Source organism: Eretmochelys imbricata, chromosome 10, assembly GCF_965152235.1.
Source record: "Eretmochelys imbricata isolate rEreImb1 chromosome 10, rEreImb1.hap1, whole genome shotgun sequence".
In the NCBI taxonomy this organism is placed as follows: Eukaryota; Metazoa; Chordata; order Testudines; family Cheloniidae; genus Eretmochelys; species Eretmochelys imbricata.
The window spans coordinates 13,339,270-13,361,185 of record NC_135581.1 but is presented as its reverse complement, the minus strand read 5'-3'; the positions used below and the strand labels follow the sequence as shown (position 1 = coordinate 13,361,185).

The 21,916-nt window shown below is 44.5% G+C and overlaps 1 pseudogene; it reads left to right on the top strand.

Moving 5' to 3' along the window:
- The first annotated feature begins 4,511 nt into the window (after window positions 1-4,511).
- LOC144271402 (cytochrome P450 2K4-like) lies at window positions 4,512-14,325 on the top strand (annotated as a pseudogene).
- The last annotated feature ends 7,591 nt before the right edge of the window (window positions 14,326-21,916 follow it).

The following is a 21,916-nucleotide window of genomic DNA, read 5'->3' as shown; positions in this document are numbered from 1 at the left end:
ATTTACCAATCCCATTTGCTTTTCCAGTTATCAGAGCCATCACACACAATATATCATGACTCCCAATGTCAGATGCACAGAACATGGAAATGCAGCTAGTGTTCTTTGAAAATTCACATTAAGGTAATTATTTTCAAACATACTTTGAAGACTTTCTTTTCTAAGCAGACTGATTTGACAGTGAAATGACATGACTTACTTGTGCCACAAAGTATGTGTCCGATACGTAGGATATTAGTCCCTTATGCTTTTAAGAAATAAACACAGGAGCACAGAAGCTGAGGGAGACACAGGTGGGATCTCATATACTCTGCCAATATACCATTACAGGAAATGGAAAGAGGCCAAAGTTTGAGAGCTCCTTCCCCCTCCCCCGAATCAGCATTTGTCAAGGTGAAAGGAATCCATAACAGCAAAGAACATTGTGCTTTTTATCACACCAAAGTCTTTTTAAAATGTTAACATTTAATAGGCTGTTCCCACGCTTTATATATATTTAGATAACAATGCATGGGCTGGTAGGCATCACTACAGGTTGTAATTCAGCTGAAAAGTCTTGTGATACATATGAGCTCCTTGAGGTTCACTCTCCTGGTTTATTACATTATCAGGACTCAGAGATTGAATTACAGCCTTATAATAGCTCTCTCCCTCTGCATTACCCTACTATTATTGTAGTTGTTATTACCCTATCTCCGATTAGAGGATTATATGTCCTTCTCAGGGCAAGCACACAGAAATTAGGTAAGTGTGGATGTTTAATCTATTGGCCCAATTTCTACAACAAATGCATGAATTATTTCCCTGAGCTGCAGATAAAATGGCATGTGTCCACACAGTAAAATTTGGTCCCTGCGGGTTGACGCTCCCTTCAGCTTGTGATGGTGGGGGGGAAAAGAAGCTTAGCAGAGTGAGGAGCAATGTGTTCGGATTCCCTCTGAGACCTTTCCACTCAGCTTATCCAGAACACCTTATCCAGTTCTGGAAGAACACTTCATCCAGCTCCCCAGGGGTCCAAAAAACTCTGTTCGACTCCAACTCCTCACTCAGGTTACTCTATTAGGCAGCTCTCCGCCCACGCTGGCCAGGCCCAGACACAGGGGGTTTAGGTAGGGAGTGATACCACAATTCCAATTCATGTCACATGCTACACAGTTTATATTCATCTTTTCTACTACTAACATCTATACTTCTTGCATTTAAGGACCAATTACTTTGCAGATTGTGTAAGGCAAGTTGATCAGTTCAGGGTGTGACACTCTACTTTGTTTACTATAAACATATCCACAATATTTAGTTTATTAAGCTTCTGCCTCCCTTATTTACCATGAACATATTCCCAAATGTTAGTTTTTCAGCAATCTTTTGTTTGGGCTCGCTCAGCAGTTACTTGTTCAGGCTTGTCTTAATTTGGGCTTGCTCATGTCAGCTAAGTTATCCCTCCACAATGCTCTCTCCCCAATCCTATGTGGTCACGTCCCCCCACCCCCAGAATTGGCAGAGCATGGGTTCAGAGGGAGCAGAAGCAGATCAGAAGCAAAGAAGTATAGGGAGGAAATGGAGGTGGGGGAACGGCATTAGCAACGTTTAAAAAAAAATTTTCTCAAAACTAAAGTTCTCAATAATCATTCCCTGCACTTATCCAGGGATCACAGTGCAGGTTCTTAAGTCAGTGGGCGTTTTGCCTGAGAAAGGTTTTGGCCCTGTGTCATTAGAGAATGTAACTGTAGTGGTTAGGAATTAGGTACTATCCTTTAAAATAGTTTGGGACCCCTTTAATGGGTCTCCCTATCTTCTATTGCAGAAGCCACCCAGAACCCTAACAGGGCAATAGCTAGACCTTGTATGTTTGTGTATCATTAGTAAACATGGTTATAGCTGTGTCCATGGGGTTTCCTCATATTCTTAATATTGTGGCGAGATCAGAGACAACAGTTAGTAGGATCCATCAGCACATATCTTCATGTCTATGAGAGCTCCATGTGTCAGAAAAGGGTGCTTATGGGAAGGTCCATTAAAGGAAATAAACTCAGGATGGCTTGCATAACTGCTTGACAAATCTGAGTGATTTGCCCATCCATATCTTCCCTCTTCCTTTCCGCACATCTCGATCAGAGTCTACGCTTCCTAGGGTTATTCCCTTTTGCCATAAAACCCCTTTGATATAAGCATCTAAGAGCGGACAGGGATGTACAGTCGCCTTTGTTAATTTAGTTAGAGTTTATTGATTCAAGCTGCCTTTGGCTGATGTAATTTTATTATTAATGAATAATCAGCATTTTCCCATCCAAGCAGCTCACACCCAGAGGCTTCTGAGCGCCCTAGCAAAAATATTATTAAAATTAAAGATTTCTATTGGGCTCTACTACAGCACGGCCTAATAAACAAGCAGAGTCTACAGATGATGTGAAAAATACCCTGATTTGGAGTATAGAACCAAATTGGCTCCTGTCTTGGCCCCTGGCAATAGTTAAAATTCATGGCACTCTGGGCTATTTTATAACAATTTGTTTTGCAGAATACATTATGTCTCCAATGAATTTGAGAGCTAGATTCACTCCGGTGGACACAAAGGAATGGAAATTGCTCCTTTGTGAGCCCATGCACGGTGCTGCACCAGAGGGGCGCATCACTCCCTGAACTATCCTCTGGGAATATATCTGGGGATTGCTGCTGCAATTGTCAGTAGCGACTCCACAGGCTGAGGCTGCCTGTGAGATGCACTGAGTCAGCTCATCATCCACTCAGCTTGGATTTGCCTCCTTCCTGGCTGGGTCCGCCCTGTCTTGGGACTGCATCAGCCAGCCATAGGCCTCACAACACAGCAAGTGTTGCAGCAGCTTTTACCGCTGCAATCCGCGACTTAAGTACAAAGGGAGCTCACAAAACCAGCTGACAGAGCAACAAAATGGCAGATGAAATTCAAGGTTGATAAATGCAAAGTAATGCACATTGGAAAACATAATCCCAACGATACACACAAAATGATGGGGTCTAAATTAGCTGTTACCACTCAAGAAAGAGATCTCTGAACACATCCACATAATGTGCAGCGGCAGTCAAAAAAATGAACAGAATTTTAGGAACCATTAGGAAAGGGATAGATAATAAGACAGAAAATATCATAATGCCTCTGTATAAATCTGTGGTACGTCCATGAATACTGTGTGCAGATCATATTATCTCAAAAAAGATATATTAAAATTGGAAGAGGTACAGAGAAAAACAACAAAAATGATTAGAGGGATGGTACAGCTCCCATACGTGGAGAGATTAAAAGGATTGGGACTGTTCCATTTGGACAGGGCCGGCTCCAGGCACCAGCGTTCCAAGCAGGTGCTTGGGGGAGCCCTGTGAAAGGGGCCGCAGTCCGTGTGCCGTCAGGGCAGCACTCGTCTTTCCGCAGCAGCGGCAATTCGGCGGCAGCCCCACTCTGCCCGCTGCGCCGTGGCGGCAAATCAGCAGCCGCTCCACTCTTCTGGCTGCCGCGACGGCAGCTTCTGTCTTCAGACGTCCTGCTTGGGGTGGCAAAAAAGGTAGAGCCGGCCCTGCATTTGGAAAAGAGACCACTAAGAGGGGATATTATTGAGGTCTATAAAATCATGAATGGTGTGGAGAAAGTGAGTAAGGAAATGTTATTTACCTCTTCCCATAGCACCAGAACCAGGGGTCACCCAATGAAATTAGTAGGCAGCAGGTTTAAAAGAAACAAACAAACAAAAAACAGGCAGCAGGTTTCAAAGAAACCAAAGAAAAATTCACACAGCACACAGTCAACCTGTGGAAGTCATTGCCAGGGGATGTTGTGTAGGCCAAAATTATACTGCGTTCAGAAAAGAATTAGATAAGCTCATGGAGGATAGGTTATTAGCCAGGATGGTTAGAGATGCTCCCCATGCCATGGGAGTCCTCAACCTGTAACTGTCAGAAGCTGGGAGTGGATGACAGGAGACAGATCACTCGATAATTGTCCTGTTCTGTCCATTTCCTCCTGGCATTGGCCACTGTCAGAAGACAGGATAAATGAACCATTGGTCTGACCCAATATGGCTGTTCTTATGCTCTTCCACTTTATTTTATGCTGCTCAGGGCTGGTAGCCAGGGGCCAGAGTAACCCAAGGGCAAATTCAGCACAAGGGACTTCCCTTTCCCATTATGGGCCCAATATTTCAATGGGAGCAGAATCCGGCCCTTACTCTCCTGAGTGCTCAAACACATTACTGAGGATATTCACCTGAAAATAACCCCCTGCTCAAGTGCTGAGGATGAAATAGGAGCTCTGGCTCAATAATAGCCAGGATAATCCATGTTTGAAACAGGGCTTTTGCTGACAGTTTCCCAACAAAATCTGATCTCACTGTAAGTAAACAGAGGTCTGAATCCCTCTCACTATGAAAGAGCTGCATCCCCAGAGGGTGTGTCCAGGCATCTCTATAAAAGGCAGCACCAAGATGAGATGCTCATGTATTTGTTCACCTCGCTCTGTGCTGTACCTTGATCTAAGTATGACCATGGTGAAAGTTTTGCTACAGTACCTGAGCACTAGCTCGCTGCTCTGTTTGGCAGGAGGACCGGTGGCTTTCATTTATTTTTTGACCAGCTCCAAAAAGTCAATTTGCAGTTTGTCTCCAGGGCTACCTCCCCTTCCTCTCATCGGGAACTTGAATGTGGTGGATCTGAAAAAGCCGTTCCAGTCGCTGATGGAGGTAGGATAGAAATGACTGAATAGATATGAGGAGCTTTGCAATATTTGATGATTGGGAAGTGAAAGGAAAACTAGTGAATAAGGATGTCGTTGTATCTACATTGTGTGGAAACAAAAATGAACACATTTAAAATTTTTATCTATAGTTACATACACACACAAATATGCTTCAGTCAGAGCCATGTGAGTGGACCCTGGAGCATGTGACAATACCCATTTAATCCAATGAGACACTGTGTGGGTGTAAGGCACATCTGTGTATATCTGATTGCAGGATAAGGATCATATATTAAATGGACAGAGCTGTACCTCCTTTTTAAAAAAGATATCACCCCAAACATAGACAGACTTGCTCATTTGTACATTATTTCCAGTGTTTGATGTTTTTTGCTAAGGCAAGTGCAAATTCATCCCTTCCCCTGAGCCAGGGTTATTTTAGTTGGGTTGGCAGGAAAACAAAGAATTCTGTTTGCAAAAAATTGAGAGAGACACACACACACCACCCTGGAATAGCCAATCATCCAGTGCTCTGAATTAGGTAGAACAGGGACTTGAACCAGAGTCTTCCATATTCTAGGTAAGTACCCTATTGTATTAGGTATCCAGGGATGGGGGGAGAGTGTCTTCCTCTCCTTCTCATTGACTAATTCCCAACCAGGCCTATATTTAAGATTCTTGTGCATGATTTTAATTTCACCCCGTTTGGGCAGTTCCATGGACACCTTTTTCTTACAGGAAAAAAACAGCTTAAATATATTTTAATTTGATCTATCCCTCATTTCATAAAACAACAGTGGTGTTCATGGGAAGAGGTGTGAACCATTCAAATCCCTTTCAAAGCTGTTTTGAATCCCATGGCATGCTGACTCATTTTGCCAAGCAGTTTTCCTCCTATTTTCAAGGCTGCCAGATCAAATATTCATGTTGCAGACAGAAGTCAGCAGCAGCAAGTCAGATGTGATGCCAAGAAATACTCATGCAAAGAATTAACTGAAGGAAAGCAGGGAAATTACTATGATTACCCACTTCTGGTGTGGTGCTGTGTTTAGGGGTGACCAGACAGCAAGTGTGAAAAATCTGGACAGGGGATGGGGGGTAATAGGTGCCTATATAAGACAAAGCCCCAAATAACGGGGGAGGGATAGCTCAGTGGTTTGAGCATTGGCCTGCTAAACCCAGGGTTGTGAGTTCAATCCTTGAGGGGGCCATTTGGGATCTGGGGCAAAAATTGGGGGTTGGTTCTGCTCTGAGCAGGGGGTTGGACTAGATGACCTCTTGAGGTCCCTTCCAACCCTGGTATTCTATGATTCTATGATCGGGACTGTCCCTATAAAATCAGGACATCTGGTCACCCTAGCTGTGCTGTACAGTTGACAGCAAAGAATCTCCCAAGCTGTCAAACCATCATGTGATGAAAACAAAATTCAATTTGTCTTGCATAATAGCAGGAGCCTCTTGTAATCTGAAATGTAGTTTACAATATGTACATAATGCATTGCAAATCATCACCTAGGCACATATGAAACAAGATGAAATATGTTGGCACAGATGACTCAGAATATGTTTAAACTAGATATAAAATTCTGAGTGAACAATTAGATTGTCAAAGCTGCTGTGGAGTGTAACAGATGATTCATTCTTACCTTGCTGTTAAAGCCTAGAGCTCCTGTGACATTATCCAGGAGTATATGCCTCAAGGCTGGATTCCAGTGTCTGACGGACAACAAATAATCCTTGATACGACTGAAACAGTATCCTCCTTGCAACTACTGGGGAGACAAGTGCCAAAGATAGAATTATTTTTTGAATTGTTTCTTGCAAATGTTGTAGATTGTATTTTAATGCTTTATGCACAAGTCCATTGATAACAGGTAAGTTATTATAAGTCAACAGGACCCCATGCAGCACATCTCTGCTATAGCATTTTATACTGGTCACTGTGTGAGCGCAGCAATATTTCGGATTGTTACTGTAGAACACTGTAGTCCTACAATGGCATCTCTCACCAAGTCCTTCTTGCCTGACATGAGCGGCCTAGTGAAGACCGTGGGCTTTGTCAGTTGAGACAAACATGACATGTCCTCCAACGCAAGCAGAGACACTAGCGCTGGCTGCTAATATATTAATAAATATCTATTTGTCAATTAAAAACTTGTCCCAAATCCCAGCCTATAACTGAGCTGTGCTCAATGCAGCTCAAAAAAAGGGTTGCAAAGGTGGCTTCAGACCACCTTTATGCCACCAAGCCCTGGGGTAGGACCAGCACCTGCCATAAATTAGAGCAAACTTGGGTTTGCTCTAAGTTATGCCTAGTTGCAAACAGGCCCAGGGGCTGTTCTATCAGCTGGATGTTGCCAGGTCATGGGATGTCTTGGCAACATTGAAATCAATGGGAGTTAGGCACTAAAAAAACGTTGAGAGTCTGAGCCTTACGGCCTCATTATGAGACAAGACAGTGTATGCTACAGACAGATGGGGGGAGCACAAGATAATACTAAAGCTATTCCAGCCACGCCCCTCAAAGCAGGGGCCAGCAGGGCAATGACACAGCAGTTGCTCTGGTGGCTCTGCCATCCAAGACACAAACCACTCAGAACAGGGGACAGCATCTGACTCACCTCTGATCAGCTATCACAAAGGCACAGTCCCCTGTAACAGTCTGACAACATCTCTTTTGTAGAGAAGAGGCACTGGAATTTTTACCCATTAACTGATCCAATTAGCTAAACATTCTTAGAGGCATTTAGAATGAGCACAAGAAACGCCTCGGGCTTTGTGGCCTCCACTACAGCAACTATTTAAAAGCTAGAAGGAAAAACATGTTCATTTTGCAGTGACTGGGAGAATTCTTTACATACAGTGCAAAGATTTTCTTGCAACCAATATAGTGCCAGATTATGCCTGTAGCCAAGCATATGCTGTGTATGCTACTGTGTACGATGGTTAATCTTCCGGTTAATTCAATGGGAGTCAGACAGCTGGGTGCTTTTGAAAATCCTAGTAGGCGCCTAAATACATTTAAAAATCTGTCCCTGAATGCCTCCCATTCCTACTGAAGTCATTGCAAAGTCCTAGTGAAGTCAATGGGAGTTAAGAGTGCTCAGTTCTGCATAGAATTGGGCCCTTTGGACTCTTACTGGGCTGGATTTTGACATCAGCTCTATATAAAGCTATTCTCATTCCATGAGTATATTCTGAAGACAGAACTTGTCGCACCGGGTGTGAGAGGCATATCAGGCTTAGAAGATTGTGGGGTTACTACATTTCTATGAGCCAAAAGCGGTGGCTCAGACAATGTGTACACAGATGATGGTACACTGTTAGCTACATCTGGGATCCAGAACTGTTTCTGAATTAACGTATTTACTTACATGTTGAAGCTCTCTGAGAAGTATGGCAACATATTCACTGTGCATTTTGGATCCAGAAAGGCAGTGGTGCTGGCTGGTTATGAGAACATTAAGGATGCCCTTTTAAATCATGCTGAAGAATTTGGAGAGAGGGCAGAAATACCCATATTTAGGAAGACAAAACACAGACATGGTAAACAAGCTTTTGTTTTGTTTTTGAATTTGATCATATTTAGTGTATTCTTATGAAAAGGAAAAATCCTGTTACTACACATTTTCATACATAGAATACTTTGAAAGTACATAGCAGCTTTCATACGAGGTACTTTACAAGCACTCATTAATCAAACTCGGTACCAGTGTGTTCACCTGTATTTTAGGCATAGCCTTCAGTCACGGAGTTATGGAAAACAATGCGAAGATTCACCTTATCTACCCTACGGGATTTTGGAGTTGGAAAGAAAACCATTGAAGTGCGAATTCTTGAAGAGCTAAATTTCATCATTAACTATTTTGAATCTCACCAGGGTGAGTGTTAAGAATTTCATCCTGAAACGGACAGTTAGGCCCCAGTTCAGAAAGGTACTTTAGCATGAGCCTAAGGCTTTGTCTACACTGGAACTTGGTCGGCAAAACTTTTGTTGTTCAGTGGTGTTAAAAAAAAAAAAAAACACACACACCCCCAAACGACAAAAGTTTTACCAATGAAAAGTGCCAGTGTGAACAGTGGTTTGTTGGCAGGAGCGGTTTCCTGCCGACAAAGCTGCTCCTGCTTGTCGCGGGTAGGATTTTTTTGTCGGCAGGACAGCCCTCTCCTGCCAATAAATAACAGCTACACGGTGCGGCTTTTAGCAGCACGGCTGTAAGGGCACACCCATGTTGCTAAAAGCTGCGTAGTGTAGACATCGCCTAATTTTAAGCATGTGAAGTCAATGGGATTTCTCATGTGCTTAAAGTGAGGCACATGCTTAAGTACTTTGCTGAATTGATGTTTTAAGCATCCAAAAAAGGTAGCCCTGGTGCATATCCTGGATGGTGAACTTGTTTAGCTCTAAGAGTTAAGGACAACATTTTCAAAGGAAACCATAACCAAGGATCTGATTTTGTGTTCACACTCATTTGAATGTGTGGTTTTACACACCATTACCCCAGCGTGTACCAGAACTTAGTCAACCGCTCTAGAGAAAACAAAATCTAGCCATTTCTACCTGAGAGTGAGCGCTTCTGTATGGTAGACTGAAATTGATGTTTTCAGCACAAGTGCAATTCCAAAGCCAAGTTGTTTTAATTGTTTTAAACATAGGGAAGCCCTTTGATGCGAAGTGATACTGAACAGTGCTGTATCCAATGTCATATGTTCTATATTGTTTGGTGAGAGGTTTCAATATGAAGATCCTATATTTCTAACTTCGCTGAAGTTGTTAAATGAAAATTCCAAATTGCTGGGCTCTCCTATGGTGCAGGTAATTATTTTTAATTTGGGGGGTTTATTAACACATTCCCACTCTGAACAGACTGAGGGCTAACTGCTGGGTTTAATAGCTACAAATGAAGAGGGGACAGGGTCGGTTGTATGGACGGGGAGCAACCATCATAACGACGCAGTGATGACCAGAGGAAATCTTAGAACACAGCAGTTGCAGACAGAATGCCTCCCAGGTCATGATGAGCCACAAGCTGCAGCCCTTGGTTGTCCTTTAAGGAGAAACAGCATATTCCTAACTCCTCATCCCAGCTACCTGATGCTACCATGCATGCACATCTACCTGCGGCCCTTTGGGCTTCCACCTCTGGTACTAACAGAAGTACTCTGGCTGCCTCCTGCATGACTGTGCATTCTGGCTGCCTCTTCCCTGAGCCCTCCCCCAGACCAGCCCAGACAGAATTTGGTACTTCAAATCCAATGCAGAATCACCACATACTAGATTTTCTCATCTCAAACTGTCCTGCTGCACCAGCAGCTTTGGTTGAGACATTCAGTTGCCGCTGTTTGTTCTCCCTGCCTCCTGGGGTGGGATGGGGCTAGGCTGTAGGTTGGGCAGTTAGCTGGTTTGCAGGGTGCTGGTGGTCTCCGAGTGCAACAAGGCGGGTGCTCTTTGGTCTGGTTCCGTGCTCAGATCCCCACCTTCCAGGTCTGTGGCTCTCAGTGTCCATGGCAGACAAGGCAGGTAGCAGCAGAGTGACTGTGTTTAAGGTTTAATTCCTTTCTGATGCGGGGATGTGCCCTGAAAAGGAAACAGCAGATTAATGTGGAACTTGACTGAAATGGACCAACCCGTGAAGGGCCAAGTGAAAACTGACCCCAGGGGCCTTTCCCCAACTCACTCACAAGAAGTGACATTCACTCTACCCACATAAAGACCCAGCATTTGAAGGTTTTTTGGGGGGAAGAGAAAATTGACCCCCACAATCTGCGGTCTGCCCTTCTGGCTGCTACCCCCAGCCGATGGGGGGGAGGGCGGGGTCACTATCCTCTTTGTGCTACTTGGTAGGAAATCAGAGCCATTTCCCCCTTATCTAGATGGGTCCCATGCCTCTCCCCATCATAACCCCAGCAACAGTGCCATGAATCCTGCCTTATTTCAGACCAATATGAAGACCCATCCTCACCACTGACCTTTGCACCATGGGTGAATTTCACCTAACTCAGCATACTCAGTGAAACTGAAAAGCAGTCAAATAAAAGGAAAAGCTTCTCTATGTGGCATATAAACTAACTGAGGAATCTGTTGTCAGAGAGGGATTGAAGCAAACATGGAGGGCTGGAATAGCAAGGGCATAATAGCTTTATAACCACTCATAGCAGTTTGGGCTGTACAAGCTAAAGCATGGATGCAGTGACCTTCCCATCTTGATGCTTCAGGGCATCCGTAGTTCACATGTGGGGGGGTCAGGAAGGAATTACTTGTGGCGCATCAGAAACATTACATGAATTAGCTAAGTACACCCTGGGGATTCTCCCTCCATGCTTCTTCATGCTTCTCCATGCTCTCAAACTCTGGTCACTGCCAGACCCCACTAGACTAAGGAAAAAGCTGGTGTGATGTGGAATGCCGACTCCACCCATTTTATGTAAAGATGTTACACAGGTTCACCACAATGCCGGTGAACAGTAATCCTTTTGTTTTTCCCAGTTATATAATTTCTCTTGGATTTCTGTTTGGAGCCCCAAAGACCGTGTTACGAAATGTAGATGAGCTGAATGCTTTTCTGGAGAAGTTCTTTAAGGAACACAGGCAGGAGTTTAATGAAAACAATTTAACAGGTTTTGTTGATGCGTTTTTGATGAAGCAACAGCAGGTACTTTAAAGCTAATTCTCAGCTTAACTTGCATCTTTCCGTTCTGTTAGCTTTCACTTCATTTATTAATGCTGTGCATCTGGCAGGGAACTGGAGGTGTGAAGACACAGATTTGTTATGATCAGAATACTCTAGACCAGGGCTAGATCCTGCTAGCCATACTCACATTGAATAGTACCTTACACCACGAGTAGGCTTATTGAAATCACTAATGAAGTGACCTAATTAGCAGAGTAGTCCCACTGAAATTAATGGGACTAGTGGGGGAGTAAATTATTACTGAATGTAAGGGTTGCCAAATCCTAATCATCATAGCTAACAGTTTGATGTTTCTATGATACCCTTTATTGAGATAACTGAGGGTCCACTAATTGTTTAATATGATGATACCAGCACTCCTTGCATACTTGCAGCGTGACCAATTCTTATATATTCTATGGTGTTTGGTCTACAAGATATCCCTTTTATTCCCTATAACGAAAATAAACTAAAGCAGTAAACTAAACCCTAATGTCTATACCCATACACAGCTGGAACAAAGATGAAAAAAATACAAAAGCTAAAGTCATCTGTATCATTTGCTGTAGAACTAATGTTCATTTTTTGCATGTCTCGAAGGAGTCAAGAAATTCTCACACACACTTTCACAATGAGAATCTTCTGTTCTCAACGCTGGACCTCCTTGCTGCTGGCACTGAGACTACATCTACCACTGTCCGTTGGGGTCTTCTGATGATGATGAAATACCCAGAGATTCAGAGTAAGACTAAGAACTAATCTCTTATAAAATTCTGTTAAATACCTAATCAAGTCTCCAGTTACAGAAGGGAGACAGCAGGGTTCCCACAGTTGAGACTTGAGTAAATAACATTAAGTGCTAAATTAGAAAACATCTGGCTTTACAAAGAGGTTTCATTCAGCTAATCTTAACTGAAATACATAAGCAAACAAGAAAAGCTGAATTCCAGTTCTGTTCATAAGCCTCTATAAGCCTCCACCCATCAAAACTCTCTTACAAGCTATTAGGTTACACCAGCATAACAAACTCATAGGTTTCCCATCTTATCTGAGAGAAGGTGGGCTGGATTCTGCTCTCACTGCCACTGAAGACTATGGAGTGACACTGGTGTGAGAATAGAATCAGGCATGGAATTTACCACAATACCCCCTAACTCTGCATTGGCCCAATAATAGCTCTCAGGGACCTACAGACCAACCCGCGCTAATTTCTGCAGCATGCAGATTTTTCTACTGAGGAGTGCCACCCAAATCCTGGCTAAACTTAATCCTGTTGAGATTTCAAGACAAAGTGAGCTCACAGCCTGTGGTAAAGTATCCTCAGCATTCCTGGAAAACTGCAATCCCTCTCCTTTTTCCTTTTCAAGGAAGGATTCAGGAAGAAATAGATCAGGTCATTGAGCCAGGACAAATGCCCATGCTGGAGGACAGGAAAAAACTGCCTTACACTGATGCAGTGATACATGAAATACAAAGGTTTTCCAATATTGTCCCAATGAGTGTATCATGTTCAACTTCCACCAATGTTAGTTTCAGGGGTTATATGATACCAAAGGTAAGTTTTGAAGTTGACAACAGAAACTGCAAATATTCATGAAGTTTTGTGAAACACTCATAAGAAAATAAATTTAAGAAGTTCTGGTGTTTGGTCTTTCGGTATTTAATCCCTCCCTCTACCATCTGTGCTACATCCAGAACGGATAGTGCAACTATGGGCCAGATTCTACACTCAGTTAGAGCCACATAAATGCAGAGCAATTGGACTGCTGTCAGTGAAGTTACTCTGGGTTTACATTTGCTTATCTAAGCACAGAACTTGTGCTGGATCTTTGCTTGGAGGGTGAATGAAAACGCTTAGGAAATAAATCAATTTTTATGTTATGAGGTGAAGAGGGAGAAGTGGAATATTAACCAATCTCAGTATCAAAAAACATGTATTCTGGGTACTAAACATCCATAAACAGTGCTTATAGCTTCCTGTTCTGATGTTTATTTCTATGCATGTGAATCTACCAGATTAAATATTCCACAGAGTAAGGAGATATAGTTAATCCTGCTCAGAAATCCATCTACTCTTTGCTTTCTTGCATGGAAGAATGAGTTGAATTTGTGAGAGTGACCACCACAGACCATTGGCTGCTGCACCTTCCAGTTTCCCTTATTCCTTCCAGGGAATAGAAGTGATTCCTCTGCTGACCTCAGTTTTGAAGGACAAATTGCACTGGGAGACACCAGATCAGTTCAACCCTTCCCACTTCCTTGATGCTGATGGGAGCTTTACTAGGAAGGAGGCATTTATACCATTCTCCATAGGTAACAGCAACTTCCTGTGCTCAGTCTGTAGTTACACTGATTGTACAGCGGGAGCAGCGGATGCTTGGCACGTCTGAAAACCAGGCCAAACATGTCTGAAATGGGGCACCTCAAATTGAGGATCTCCAGATTAAATGGTACTTTGGGCAATTTAGGTGTGAGTCATCCAAAGCACATAAGTAGACACTGGCATTCCTTTGTCTGCTAACCTCCAGACAGTCTGGAATGGTCACAGATTCTCACAACTTCCTGAATGGGCAGAAACTATTTCCTTTTAAATAGCCCTTCTGATATATAGATTGGGGGTGGGGTGGTCGGGGGTTGTCAGCTGGCTCCTCTGGTTGCTGTTACAGACTGTATATACATTTTAAAAGATCTCAGACAAAAGCACTGACCAAGCCATGCCTTGCTGACTTTCGTTCCATTGACCTCCATGTGGTTAACTTTACAGGGCGAAGGGTTTGCGTTGGAGAAGGACTTGCCAAAATGGAACTTTTTCTCTTCTTTGCGGGTTTGCTCCGGAAATTTATTTTCCAGCCGCATCCAGGGGTGGCGAAGGCTGATCTAGATCTCACTGCTGATGTTGGCTTTACCTTAAACCCAATGCTCCATCTGATTTGTGCTGTGCCCCGTGAATAACTGAAATGTAACTGAATGCATGAAATATTGTCTGTGGCTGATATCTGAATTTGGATCTTTGATTGCAACGATGCAAAAAACAAAAGATAATTAATGGAGAGAAAGGGGTGACCTGTGGTATGACGGTTCATTCTCTAAGTGCCAGAACTGCTGTGTTACTCCAACAGGTGGCGCTACCTTGCAACGGTTGACTCAGAATCATAGTAGAGGTGGAAAAGACTTAGGGCCAGATTGTTCCTGCGTCGCGGAATGCAGGTGTGGTGGTTGGGTTCAACCAGTCTTTCCCTCTTGTCAACCTGGTGCAAGGCCAAGGTCACTCATGGTGCCTGTATTTCTATGTGCCACTGAGGCCATGGCCCAACCTTCCCGTCCCCCCACAGCTTTTGGCTAGCCCACAAGTTGGCTGGGAGCAAGCTACACCATTCTAATAACAGGTGCAGCCTGCATGCTTCCCCTGCTCACTTGGTAGCTCAAGGAAGATGGAGCTGAGGATCTGGCCCTGCGGCCTTTAGGAGAAGGAGAACATGAGTAAATGCTGATTGGAAAGCTGTGCCCAGCACAGAGTCGGCAGTGTGAAAAGAGAGGTGAAGGCAGGAGGGTCTGTAGGAAACACAGGGAGCCCATAAGAGACAAACAAATACGCAACGCAGACAAAGCAGCACTTCCAGTCTCTGCTAAATGAAAGCCAGTTGCTCCATCAAATGCCTATAATTTCCCAGCACCCCATCTGAAAGAATGGGGAATTCTATGGATTAACTGAAATAACTGAAAGCACCTTTCTGTAGATAGAACCTGCCACAGGCTGGGAAGATATTTTATGTCCTAAAATAGAACGATGTGCCGATTACCCACAAGCATTGAAACCATCAGCCATGGTTGGGCCAAGATCTCTCTTTTTTGTTTTAAAGCACTTTACATCCAATTGTAAATGGCGCTCCCAACTCACTCCATATTTGGTTGTTTTTTTTAAATTTCCAGTTTCTGGATTCCTGCGATTACTTGAGAATCTTAGCTTCCATTAAAAAAAAAAGTAAGTTTTTATACCCCAGGATTGTAGAGACAAGCCTGAAAATGCAGACCTAGTACACCCTAAAGGCATGGAAACCAGAAGGCAAATAAAACAAAGCAAAGATTTATTGTTTTTCTTTTTAATCTCGTGATTTTCAAGCCAATCTAATGATTTTGGGGGGCCTGATTCATGTTTTTTTGAATGTATACAGTTGGCAACACTGCATTCAACCAAAGCACACAAAGATTCCATACATCTCAAGTGTACCTGTCATCAGTGGCCTCATTCCATTCCTTTCATGCTATCGGTTACTCCCACTAAGGTCAGATGTTTCCCTCTCCTTCATATCATTCTTTTCAAGAACTCTACTGACGTCAGCAAAGCAAAACTGGGTATCAAAACTGGGTATGACTTGGAACAAAGGGATCCATTGCCAGAATGGTGCCTATAAACTGGCAGTAATCAATGGCGTTTTTAATCTAAGGAAAGAAACTGTTGTAAGTGTTCTCTGCAGAGGAAGCCAGTGTGGATTGATGGTCTCGTCAGAATCTTCCTCTGGTATTTCACAGCACACAACACAAGTGTCACCTGGATTATAACCCATCACTCATGCATCAGCTGGAGCACAGCCAACATGCAACTAGAAATACTTGATGGGTTTAAAAACCTTCTTGAGACATTTTGATTCAAACTTTCCGCTAAGCCTCAGCTTGGCTTCCTTTGTGCAAGCACAATCTTCCCTTTCTATTTTTCTGTTAGTCCCAGCTCTATTGGTGCCACATGGGCTTATTATGATGATCTGCTAAGTGTGGGTACAATGTTCAAAAAGAATGAAGTGACTACATCCCGTTTTCAAAAGTGACTGACACACTTAGGTTCCCAAGTCGCTTCCGGGAATGGGACTTCCAGGCTTTTGAAAATTCTGCCTTCTTTGCTCACTATTAAACAAGACACATATTCCATGCTCCAAGGAGCTTGATGTTTCAAAACTAAGCAGCGAAGTCTCCAGGAAGAGCAACGTTATATTGTCTGGTCTCCAGTTTACCAAACAATGGGCTTGAGTTTGTTTGGTACCAAGCAAATGCAACTGCCATTGACTCCAATGGAAGCTACAGGTCCTCAGCACCTCTCAGGATCAGGATAACACAGCAAGATTTGGGGCCAAATTCTGATGTATGCAAAAGGCGCAATGGCCCCTCAAGTATGGACTCAGGTATGCTGCAAAACCAACGTTAATAAAGGCCCATATTCTATCCCCCGCCCGCCCATCACGACCTCTGTGCAATCTATACTACTACAAGCATATTTAGAAATGTAGACACCCTTTCAAAAATACCATACTTAGCTCAAAGGAAAGAATTTAATCTGAACTCAGAAAATTGCAATTGAAAAGGCAATTATAGCAGATCTTTCTTACTCATTAATTATCACCTTTAAATGTCTCCCCATCACGGGAATATGCAAAGTCAATTCAGATAGTTTAATCATGTTATGGTCCTGGGAACTTGGCAACCGCATTAGCAATGCCACACCTGGTCTCACCCACCCGCTGAGTAACAAGGATTAGAAAGATTAACAGTGTCTATAGCTCAACTCATGGTGAAGCAGAGGCTAAATCTGCATGCGCTGGCAGTTCTCAGTGCATGTCTGGTCAGTATTAGAAGGCCTGTGCAAACTCGGCATAGACCAGCCCCTTTAGGTTTGGTTAGAGTCACAAACCTCCATGAATTCCTCTTCCCCCATAACTGCCTCCCCAGAACCCCTGCTTCACCTTACCTTTTGATGTCTTCAAGGGAACTGGTGACCTGACCCCTCCTGTTCTGTTCAGGCCAAGGCTCTTCATGGGTCCTCTGGTGGTGCCAGGGTGCTGTTCACTGCCAGACCTTCAGCAGGGTCTTCAGAGGTGGATCTGTGTGGGTGACTTCACCTCAATCCACCCAGGGCTGTTCTGAAAGGGAAGAGGGGCATGGTGGAGGTGGGGTCCCACTCATAGGGCAGGAGATGCTGGGAAACGACTGCGTTCCCAGCCAGCTCTCTACTGAGTTGCCTGCAGCAATGATTCGCAGGGAACCCCCTGGGGTCAGCAGCAGTAGCACCATCATGCCAGCTATTTCTCAACCCCCGTGCATCTTTGCCAGGGAACACCCGCCATAACCTAACATCGCCATAACCCAAAGCGCTCCCTGATTACAAGTGGGTTTTTGGCTCTACACAAAACTTTTGACTGCATTAGTCATGGGGAGATGGCGACTGGCTGACACATATGTTCAACTTTGGTCACCATATCTTCAAATGGAGGCAGCGGAATTGGAGGGTGGTGGGGAGTCCGGGATGGGGCAATAGGGCTGATTATAGACGTGAAAAACCTCTCACAGAAAGAGAGGTTGGAAAGGGTGCCACTGTTTGCATGAGAGGGCAGATGAATAAGAGGAGGGGCATGAGAAAGATAGATAATGAATGGTGCAGAGAAGCTAAATCAGACACTTCTGTTCAGCATTTCTTACTGTAGAAGCATAAGTGGACATTCATTGAAATTGAAATGCAGCAAATTAAAAAATAATAAAAGGAAATACTTTTTACACGATGCACATGTAGACTGTGGAAGTCATTGCCATGGGATATCATTGAAGCCAAGGATTAAAACAAATTGGACTCCAGACCATCCAGAGTTATAATAAGGAAGATTTAAAAACCCCAAGAATTTGGGAAAGGATGGAAACCTTCAAGCTTTAGGTCGGGGTGGGCAAACTTCTTGGGCCGATGGCCACATCTGGGTGGGGAAATTGTATGCAGGGCAGGGAGTTGGGGTGCAGGGGCGGGGTGTGGTGTGTGGCTCAGGGCAAGGGATTGGGGCAGAGGATGGGGTGTATGAAGGGGGTCAGGGTAGGGGGTTGGGGTGCAGGTGGAGTGCGGACTGTGGGAGAGAGCTCAGGACAGGGGTTTGGGGTGCAGGAGGGGTGCAGGGTGCGACAGGGGGCTCAGGGCAGGGAGTTGGGGTGCAGGAGGGATGCAGGGTGCAACAGGGGGCTCAGGGCAGGGAGTTGGGGGGTCAGGTGCAGGCAGGGGGCTCAGGGCAGGGAGTTGGGGGCAAGGTGCTGGAGGGGTTTGGGCTCCGGCCTGGTGCCGCTTACCTAAAACGGCTCCGGGGTGGCAGCGGCACGCCGTGCAGCTCTGGGAAGCGTCCAGCACCACGTCCCTGCATGGCCCCTGGGGCGGGGGGCACAGGGCTCTGAGCGCTGCCCTTGCCATGCCTCCAGGTACCTCCCCCGAAGCTCCCATTGGCCGCGGTTCCCTGTTCCCGGCCAATGGGAGCTGTGTGTGTGTGTGGGGGGGGTGGGAGGCGGTGCCTGGAGGCGAGGGCAACGTACTGAGCCCTCTTGCCCCTCCACCCCCGGGGCCCCAGGGACGTTGTGCCGGCCGCCTCTGAGAGCGGTGTGGGGCCTGCGGCACCATGGGGGGCAATCCTGCGGACCGGATCCAAAGCCCTGAAGGGCTGGATCCAGCCCGTGGGCCGTAGTTTGCCCACCCCTGCTTTAGGTCATAAGCCAATCTCCAGCTAATGGTGATGAGGCAGAAAAATTTCCTCTGGGCAGATTAACCCATAATTGTCTGGTGTAGTTTCTTGTACCTTCCTCTGAAACACCTGATACTGGCCACTGTCAGTCACAGGTTACTGGGCTAGATTGACCACTGGTCTGGCTGAGTCTGTGTTCCTAATGCTCTGTGTGTAGTTACAGAGAAGGCACTCATAACAAAGAAAGCTAATGAGGAAGTCACTAGTAGGTGTCTCATAGACTCACAGACTTTAAGGCCAGAAGGGACCATCATGATCATCTAGTCTGACCTCCTGCACATTGCAGGCCACAGAACCTCTCCCAATCCTGAAATAGACCCGTCACCTCTGGCTGAGTTACTGAACTCCTCAAATCATGGTTTAAAGACTTCAAGTTACAGCAAATCCACTATTTACACTAGTTTAAACTGGTAAGTGACCCAGGCCCCATGCTGCAGAGAAAGGCAAAAAACTTTACAGATTCTGTTCTCCCTCACATTTGCTTTACTTTAGTGTGACATTAGTGGAGCTATTCCTGATTTACGCTCATGTAAATGAGAGCAGAATGAGGCCCTCAGTATGGAGAATGCTGATATCCTAACCGCTGATTGAAAAACACATGTTGAGGCCCATCTACAATGTACACATATTTCTTTAATGATTCAGGCTTGTGCACACATTATGCCATACCTGCTGCAATCTGCACGATATAAATAGGAATGGCTAGGGAGCTAAATAGGGACACGCCTTTAAATCCCCTTCACATGCATTGGACTAGGAGAGTTTATTTCAGGTACAGAATGGAAAATGGTTTATATTTTGTTAATAAAAACATGCCTATAAACAGGTCTATAAAATCATGACTGGTGTAGAGAAAGTAGATAAGGAAGTGTTGTTTACTACTTCTCATAACACAAGAACTAGGGGTCACCAAATGAAATTAATAGGCAGCAAGTTTAAAACAAATAAAAGGAAGTGTTTCCTCACACAACGCACAGTCAACCTGTGGAACTCCTGGTCAGAGGATGTTGTGAAGGCCAAGACCCTAACAGGGTTCAAAAAAAGAACTAGATAAATTCATGGAGGATAGGTCCATCAATGGATATTAGACAGGATGGGCAGGAATGGTGTCCCTAGCCTCTGTTTGCCAGAAGCTGGGAATGAGCGACAGGGGATGGATCACTTGATGATTACCTGTTCTGTTCATTCCCTCTGGGGCACCTGGCACTGGCCACTGTCAGAAGACAGGACACTGGGCTAGATGGACCTTTGGTTTGACACAGTTCTTAAGACTGTCCCTCCCAAATATGGATGGTGAAGAGGCATGCTCCTGATGTGCACATATCAACCGGTCTGATTTGCCTTTACTGCCAGTGTAAGAAAGAGGAGAACCAGGCTCAAAGGCCTTAAGAAATATAAATGGTATCTGTATGTTGAGTACCCAGCGGAGAATGCAAATGATCACTGGGCACTCTTGCACAAAGGAGACACTAGCTACCCCAGGCAGTTATCGTGTTAGCAGATGATCCACTGAGCCTTTAAAATATTTCCTTTGAAAAATTTGTGTCGTGTGATATCACAGACAACAGAACTGGACAATGGTCTGAAGTCAGATGGACACTGAAACCTGCCATACCCAATCTAGCCCAATCCACCACATGCACAGGTTTGGAAAGTTGCTTTTGGGGAAGTTGGGCTGGAACAGTGGCTGTGGGGTTAATCTGGGGACCTGGATATGCACAGCAGTCATGTTGTCTGGTACCTGGAGTTGTACAGTGGGTGTCATGCTGCTTGGGAATTTGGAGTCATGCAACGGCTGCCAAATAGTTTCGGAATCCAGACTGGGGCAGTGGGTGCAGCAAGATCTGGAAATTTAGATTTCAACTAGGAGGCTAGAGCGTTTGCTTTTCAAGGGTTGATCTCTGTGTGTGCTCAAGCAGGGGAGCACGTAGCAAGTGGCATGTCAGGGAAACACGTAGCAGATGCATTATCTAGACAGGAATTTCTTGTCATCACAAAAACCCCATGTAACCTTGTCATATCAAAGCATCACACCCAAGGGCCTGTTTCCAAAAGGTCTTTTCTACAGCCATTTAAAACTATTTCTGAAAAATCCCTTTTTATTATTTAAACATTTAACAAAGTTAGCGCAAAATGCCAAGGTGGTAGGTAGCAGCACATAGCTCCATAGGCTGGGGGTATGGCAAGCCAAAAAATCCTGCAAGACAGCACAGGTCATAGTGGCTTGATGTGTTGGGAGTATATTGACTGTTCCTTTCTGAAGGGAACAACATGCTTGCTTGGTGGTTGCTGTGGATGGCAGTGTATGCAGCTGTTGAATAGCATACAAGCCTTCTCTCTCACACTGCACCCCTTCCTCTCTAAACATGTCCCTCATGGTCATGGAAATATACTCCAAAGTGACAACAGCAAATTTGGCAGGTCCACTGTATCCCACATCAGGGTGCCATCAGGATGTCTGCATCATGTGCATTATGACAACAAAGGTTTTTGCACCTCTTTACATGCCTGCAGAAGCAGGAGTTAGTCTTGTAACACATTTTTGGAACCAAGGCTGTCCATGAGCGAATGACTACTGCAGGCCGTTTTATAAAAATTGCTTCCAGACCTCCATGTATCATGTAACCAAAAATTGAGTTTGTCTGCATTTTTGGAAGGGCTAAAAAGCACAATGAATTTCACTGGTCCTACAACACCCAGGAACAATGCTACATATTTTTGAGCCCCCATCTACCAGTACTGTCTCTAACTATTTCCGTATGTACATCTGTAGAGCACTTGTGTAACATGAATGTAGGGGAAGCTGCAGGGCACTTCTTGGAAATGAATGTAAAAAGCCCCAGACATGTTCACGCATGATTGCCAGATCCGAAGTTGGGTTGGCTGGTAATCAGAGTTCCTCTTCCAACCCCACTAGGAATGTGGTGTATCAATAAACTCAATTCAGATGTTGGAGATTCATGTAGAATTGTTGTATTTTCGGCCATCATTTTAGAATGCTGGTGCAA